The sequence below is a fragment of the Lynx rufus genome, unplaced genomic scaffold (genome assembly GCF_022079265.1).
Source record: "Lynx rufus isolate CCGP_SWC_20201006 ecotype Redwood Valley unplaced genomic scaffold, mLynRuf1.p SCAF_7, whole genome shotgun sequence".
Taxonomy (NCBI): Eukaryota; Metazoa; Chordata; class Mammalia; order Carnivora; family Felidae; genus Lynx; species Lynx rufus.
In genome coordinates, this window is record NW_025814889.1 from 67,032,467 (window position 1) to 67,040,416 (window position 7,950).

Here is a 7,950-nt window from a genome sequence, read left to right on the forward strand (position 1 = left end):
CCTGGGATTGTACTCAGGTAGAGCATGAACTCCTCGACTTTGCCTCAGACTCTGTTGGAAACACAGGCTAATAACATAGGCAACATTAAACTAATTGAGGCATCTTTTTGATACTTTCCCCAAAAGAATTTGAGAAAAGAAAGAGCATTTTAACTATCACAGTGCTTACAGTGGAATAAAGAGAAAAGGGCACTAATCCAGGTTGAGCATTTTACAATGCATCTAGCACTGTACTGAATTTTCATGTTATTTCATATAATCTCATTTAATCCTCCCAACGTACCATCCAACTTTATCAATGAAGAACAAGGAAATATAGAAGTGGCTGTGTTTTTAACTGGAACACTGAGCCCACCACAGCAGAACAAGCATCACAGCTTGGATTCTGCGTAGTAGCCAGCCAGATTCCTGCAGGCATCTTCCAGGACTGGCGTATCTACAATATGTAACCAATCTGCAGGAAATCCTTTAGTCCTCCTTTCCTCCTCATTGTGAATGCTTGCTTTCATCTTTTTTTCATTTCACCATTCATATGCTAATCAAAGCTTAGGGGCAGCCAAAGAGCACTTTTCCTAAGCCAAATTTTCTGTAAATGTGGCACAGCCTGCAATACAAATGTCATCTTTATGTCAAATTTCAGTCTTTGTCTATTTGCCCTTTTTAAGCAAAAAAAAAAAAAAAAAAAAAAAAAAAAAAAAACCTGTTGAATTTCAGTTAAATTCAAACTTCATTTTCTTTAACCAGATCTTTAAAGAAACTGTAAAAATTCTATCCAAGCAATCACATTTACTGTTTTTGGCAAACCTATTTACAAAAATTAAGACATAAATAAAATAATGGCTAATTGTGCTTTTTCTGTATGCATTTTACAATCAAACAGTATTGATACACCTAAATAGTATTGGTATCCAAATTAACAGAAACTACAAAGATTCTACAGATTTACAGAATAATCACAAACACTTATGTGATCCATATATGTGCCAGGCACTATTTTACACATATTATACTTGTTAACTCATTCATCCTCAGGACTGGAAAAGATTTCAAAGACATGTAAGTTCAACCCCCAACTACTACTTAAATCTCCTCTGTGATTTGGTCATGGGAATATACTTCATTGACCAGAAGAGCACCCAAGTTAAAATTAGGAGAACTTGGTCTACCACTTATTCATTAGGTAAAGTGATCTGTTTGGCACTTTCGGATGTCATTTCCTTTGACACTTATAACGACCTTACATGTAGTTATAGCTCCTAAATTTTTACCTCCATTCCAATCTCATCCCTGAGTTGTAGGCCTGTCAAATTACCCAGATATCCTACAGGCACCTCAAACTCAATATGACCAATACTATTCATACTGTTTTCACACACCTCTGCATTTCTGAGATCAATGTCTAGTCCTGTTGATGAGAAATCCCAGACTCATCCTAGATTCCTTCTCTCTCACACCCACTTCACATCTAATCCATTACTAAGATTTGTTCATTTTGTCTGTGTAAAGCCTTTGAAATCATTACCTCCATTTTAACTGTTCCTGTCTTAGTTCAGGTGAATGTCCTTTCTCATGTGGACAATAGCCAACTATCTTCTCGCTGTTCTCACTCTCCAATCTGCCCATCTCCCTCCTGATGTATACCTTACACACAATTTCTTTCTTTTTTTTTTTTTTTTTTAAGAAAGATAGCATGAGTGGGGGGCGGGGGCAGAGAGAGAGAGAGAAGGAGGGAGGGAGGGAGAGGGAGGGAGGGAGGGAGGGAGGGAGAAGGAGAGAGAGAGAGAGAGAGAGAGAGAGAGAGAGAGAGAATCTAAAGCAGGCTCCACAGTCAGCACAGAGCCCAACACAGAGCTTGATCCCATGACCCTGGGATCATGACCTGAGCTGAAATAGAGTCAGATGCTCAACCAACTAAGCCACTGAGGTTCCCCACCTTATATTTATACACTTTAAACTGTCCTCACATGCCTACCTTTTAAAAACATCAGTGCAAAAATGTTCAATTTTCCTATTTAAAATATCTTAATAGCACCTGAGGGGCGGGGGATGGGCAAAATAGGTGAAGGGAACCAAGAGGTACAAACTTCTAGTTATAAAATAAGTAAGTCATGGGAACGAAAAGTACAGCATAGGCAATATAACCAATAATATTGCAATAACTTTGCATGGTGACAGACAGTAACTACACTTATGGTGAGCACTGTATAATGTATAGAGTTGTCGAATCACCATGTTGTACACCTGAAACTATTATAATATTGTATGTCAACTATACTTCAATTAAAAAATAGTAGCATCCCTGACCCATGTATTTCCACTCTCCAACACTTCAGGCTCGCTCTCTCTCCATTGCTTTAGAAATGCTCTATCCTCTGCTTCAAATACCCATCCTCAGGCACCCATCCCACCCACTCCCTTCTTGACCAGCACCATTTCCTGTAGGAGGCCAGTCCAGACCTCCTAAGGGTTAAGACCTTTTCTCTGGGGGCCCCTAGGTGACTCAGTAGGTTGAGCGTCCGACTTCGACTCAGGTCATGATCTCACAGCTTGTGAGTTCGAGCCTCACATCAGGCTCTGTGCTGACAGCTCGGAGCCTGGAACCTGCTTCGGATTCTGTGTCCCCCTCTCTCTCTGCTCCTAACCCACTCGCATTCTTTCTCTGTCTCTCTGAAAAATAAATAAACATTAAAAAAAAAAGACCCTTTCTCTGTGTTTCCACAGCACTTTAAGTAGAGCTGTCTAGCAGTATCTTTCCCCCCATGATACCGTGAGATCCCCAAGAGCAGAAAGGCTCTTCATCTTCTATCTTCAGTAGAAAGCAATAGTCAAAACTCCATAAAAACAGAATTAAATAAATGAACAATTCAATAATTCATCCTACTAAACAAAACTTTATATTTTTACATCCCTAAAGGGGAGACATTCAAATCCTCAATTAAAAAGGTAAAAGAATAGAGTAATTGTATGGATATACACATACATACACATGTGCACTAAATTATCATATCATAGAACTTGAGACGACTTGAAAGATTGTTTATTCTAATTCCTTCATTTTACCAAGAAGAAAATTCAAGCTAGGAGAGATTAAGAGACTTGCCCAAGATCTTAAAACTGGAAACCCACCCTAGTTTAGGAACATGTTACTTTTGTAATTTGCTCGTTGTTTGGGAGATTTGTGCTCATTGTATTTAAAATGTCGAGGGGCTCCTAGTTAAGTATGACTAAGATAATAAGTATATTTTCATTTCCAATTAATAAACATAATAAGCAAGGGTTTATATGATAAAAATATAAAACAATCTTACCCAAAATTATAAATTAGACTCCTGGAAAGGTGATACATATTTGCCATATAAATGCAAAGTCATTACCCTAGAGATAATTAATAAGGGGGTGTATGTGTTCTTATTGCTGATGTAACAAATTAGGACAAACTCTGTGGCTTAAAACAACATAAATTTATAATCTTATAGTTTTGTAGGTCAGAAATCCAAAATGGGTCTCGCTGGTCTAAAATCTAGGCACCAGGAGAGCTGCATTCCTTTCTGGAGGCTCTAGGGGACAATCAATTTCCTTGCCCTTTTTAGTTTCTGAAGGCCACCCATACTCCTTGACTCAGAGCCCTCTCCCTCCATCTTCAAAGCCAGCAACAGCTGTCCAGTTCTCACGTCACATCACTCTGACCTCCTCTTCTGCCTCCCTCTTCCCTATTTAAGGACCCTTGTGATTGCACTGGGCCCACTTATATAATACAGGTTTACCTCTCTATTTTAAGATCAGCTGATTAGCAACCTTAATATTTCATCTTCTGCCTTAATTATCCTTTGCCATGTTATGCAACTTATTTGCAGGTTCTGAGGATTAGAACTTGGACATTTGGGGAAACTATTATTTTGCCTACCAGGGTGGTGGTGGGGGGTGGGGTGTGATATGATACACTATGATAAAATATGATATGATATATGATATTTTTCCTCCACATCAAGTAAATCATTAAAGTTTACTTGATGTGGAGGAAAAATATCAAAGAAAAAATCAATTTCAGTCTATATAAATAATCATTCTATTTCACTAGAAAATATAAACAGAGGAAAGTCTGGCACAGAAAACGAGAGGACATTGTAAGACCTCTCCTTATGTAGATAAACCAGCCTATATAGGAAGTTACTTGCTTCTTTAAAAGAGATAGAAAGTCATTAGAGCTGAAAAGCTGAGATCATACTGCCTAAGAAGCATTTAACTCCAATCTATCTTAACTACAGAATTCATCCTCAGAGTTGGTTAATAGCAAGAAATAAATTTGAGGGGAGTCCTGAGAAAAATTTTCAACTCAAGTCCAGGATTTGGAGGGGTACAATGACAAGAAAAAAGGAATCTTAGTTTAGTGTCACCATAATTCAAAAGTATGAATTACTGTCTATATTTCCTAATCATACCTGGTTTTGTCTTCCCTTTCTAAAAATATATCCTATGGGAAGATATATGAATAGATAATAAACACATAGGGATAAATCTTCATGACCTCCAGTTTGGCAAAATCATATATCTGATAAGGGTCTAATATCCAGAATATAAAAAGAAGTCTTATAACTCAAAAATAGGCAGATAAAGAATCCAATTTAAAAATAGGCAAAGAATCTGAATAAATATTTCTCTAAAGAAGAAATACAAATGGTCAATAAATACAGGAAAAGATGCTTGACATCCCTGGTCATTAGGGAAACACAAATTAAAACCACAGATAGATACCATTACATATCCAACAGGATGGGCTATGATCAAAAAGACTAACAAGACCAAGAGTTGACAAGGATGTGGAGAAACTGGAACCATCATATACTGCTGGTGAGAATATTTAACAGTACAGCTACTCTGGAAAACTAACATCTTAAAAATTTGAGTATACCCTTAACATATACCCAGTAATTCCATTCCATAGGAATGAAACCATATGTCCACACAAAAACATGTGCAAATATTCACAGCAGCATTATTCAAAATAGCCAAAAACTAACAATAATCCAAATATCCACCAATTGGTGAATAAAGTGCAGTATCTCCCTACAAAACAATACTACTCTGCAATAAAAAGGAATGAAGTACTAATACACACAACAATGTGAATGAACCTTAAAAACAGAACACTAAATGAAGACACAAGACTCAAAAGACTAAATATTATGGTTCCATACATAAAAAATTTCTAGAAAAGGCAAAACTACAGAGAAAGAAAGCAGATCAGTGATTTGCCTGGGAGTGAGGTAAGGAAGGAATGCCTGCAAACAAGCACAAATTGGGGTGGTGGAAACATTTTTAAAATGGACTATGGTAATGGTTGCACAACTGCACAAATTTACTAAAGTTTATTAAACTATATACACTTATATTGGGTGAATTTTATGGTCTATAACTGTTAAAACTTATGTTTCAGTTCTTTATAATTCACAACTTGTACTTAATATTGTTTTTTAATTTGAAGAACCACAATTCATTCATAGGAAATCATATTAAATTACCATTTTATTTTGTATTTTTATTTTTTTTAATGTTTGTTTATTTTGGAGAAAGAGACAGAACACAAGTGGGGGAAGGGCAGAGAGAGAGGAAGACACAGAATCTGAAGCAGGCTCCAGGCTCTGAGTGGTCAGCACAGAGCCTGCCGCATGGCTTGAACCCACAAACAGCAAGATCATGACCTTAGCTGAAGTCCAACACTTAACTGACTGAGCCACCCAGGTGCCCCTATTTTTTTTTTTAAGTTTATTTATGTATTTTGAGAGACAGAGACAGTACAAGTGAGGGAGGGACAGAGAGGGGGGTGGGGAGAGAATCCCAAGCAGGCTTCAGCGCAGAGCCCAACATGGGGCTCCACCCGACGAAGCATGAGATCATGAGCTGAGTTGAAACCAAGAGTCAGATGCTCAACCAACTGAGCCACCCAGGTGCCCCTAAATTATCATTTTAAATTATAATGGCTACAACAGTGTTTTGCAATGTATGGTCAAATACATATCAGAATAACATGAGAGCTGGTAAAACTGCACTCCCACCTCCATCTCTCATACCTAACCACACGTGCCACTCCCAAACTGCTAACCCACTTAACCAACTCTGTTTTTTCCACAGTATTTAACACCCTTTAATATACCATTGAATTAGCTTATTTTTTATATTATTTATTTTTTCCCATCTGTGATCCCCACACTCACATGCATACACAAACAGTGGCAAGAAGGCTTCCAGAAAGAAAATACTGACACATCCCTATCACCTGGAACAGTTGCTGGCACATACTGTTAAGTACTCAAATATTTGCTAAATAAGTGAAAAATATGTTCCTGCGCCTCATTGCAGATCTACTAAACAGACCCTTAGAGTGATGCCCTAGAATCTACATCTTCATCAGTTCTCCTGAATAATGGCAAATTAACATTTAGGATCTACTGGTCCATAAGGAGCCCAGGTCTTCACACATGGCCATAGCAAGTTAAGTGGTGGCAAAAATAATCTAACGGCAAGGACAATCCACAAAGATGTAAATAGCTGAGTACTGAGCTTACAGACTTATCACAATGTTAGATGAAGTAAGGAACAAATTCCTCAGTTTTTGGAGTATGACATATAAAATTCTGCCTCAACCACAACCACCCACACAAATCTAACACAATACTCTTAGCCAGGCTTTTAAGTTGTATCCCAAGAGGCTTTTATGTAACCACAAGTCAAATTAACAACTAAGTAGGATTCTTCTAACTGAAATTTTAGCTGTAAATCCAAAGCAACTGACAGATTCTTATCTATGGTACCAACAGTGTTCTACACACTACTCAAAATATGTATTTTATTTTGGAAAATTTATACTCTACATTTTAAAAACTACCGTTAAAATAAATGGCCATTGAATCTCTGTTTAAAGTGGCCATCATGGGGCACCTGGGTGGCTCAGGCAGTCAGTTGAGCGACCGACTCTTGATTTGGGCTCGGGTCATGATCCCAAGGTTATGGGATCGAGCCCCAAGTCAGGCTCCATGCTAAGCATGGAGCCTGCTTAAGATTCTCTCTCTCTCTCTCTCTCTCTCTCTCTCTCTCTTCCTCTGCCCCTCTCCCCAGCTTGTGCTCTCTAAAATTAAAAAAAAAAAAAAGTTTAAATAAAAAAAATAATAAAGTGGTCATCTTTAGCATCACATGAGAGTTCACAGAGAAGTTCTTTCAAAGACAACATGGTGGCACCTGGGTGGCACAGTTGGTTGAGCATCTGATTCTTGATTTCGGCTCCAGTCACGATCTCACCATGATGCCATCAAACTCCACATCAGGCTCTGCAGAACCTACTTGAAATTCTCTCTCTCCCTCTCTCTCTCTGCCCCTGTTTGTGCTCTCTCTGTCTCTTTCTCTCTCTCTCAAAATAAATTTAAAAAATGAACATTAAAAAAAAAAGAGGTCATGCACAAAGATATAAAGAAATAAGTTTATCTGTCAAATAGAAACAAACAGCATGTAGTCTGCCCATCTCCTCAAGTTATAGTGAGGCTAAATCAGATCATTAGAGGTACTTAAAGAGCCTAAAAACAAAAAACAAACAAACAAAAAAAATATATATATATATGTATGTGTGTGTATATATATATGTATTATGTATTTTGTACTTACAGATATGTAGTCTATCCCCTCAGACTTCTAATAGGCAATGACTTTAATCTCTGCTCTGATATCAGAAGGGTTTATACCAAACTGCTATGCCCAAGGGTTATCCATGATATGAGTCATCAAAGAACCGTTTCTGATAGAATAAAAATTCCAAGACAAAATACTAAAAAATTATTGCTCTATGCAGGATGCCTACTTTTATTCCATTATATTTAAACATTAAGTCTCATATTTTGCTTATTTTAGCACTCTCCCTATATAAAACTTTTCATCTCATTATCACAACTGAGATAAAAGTGG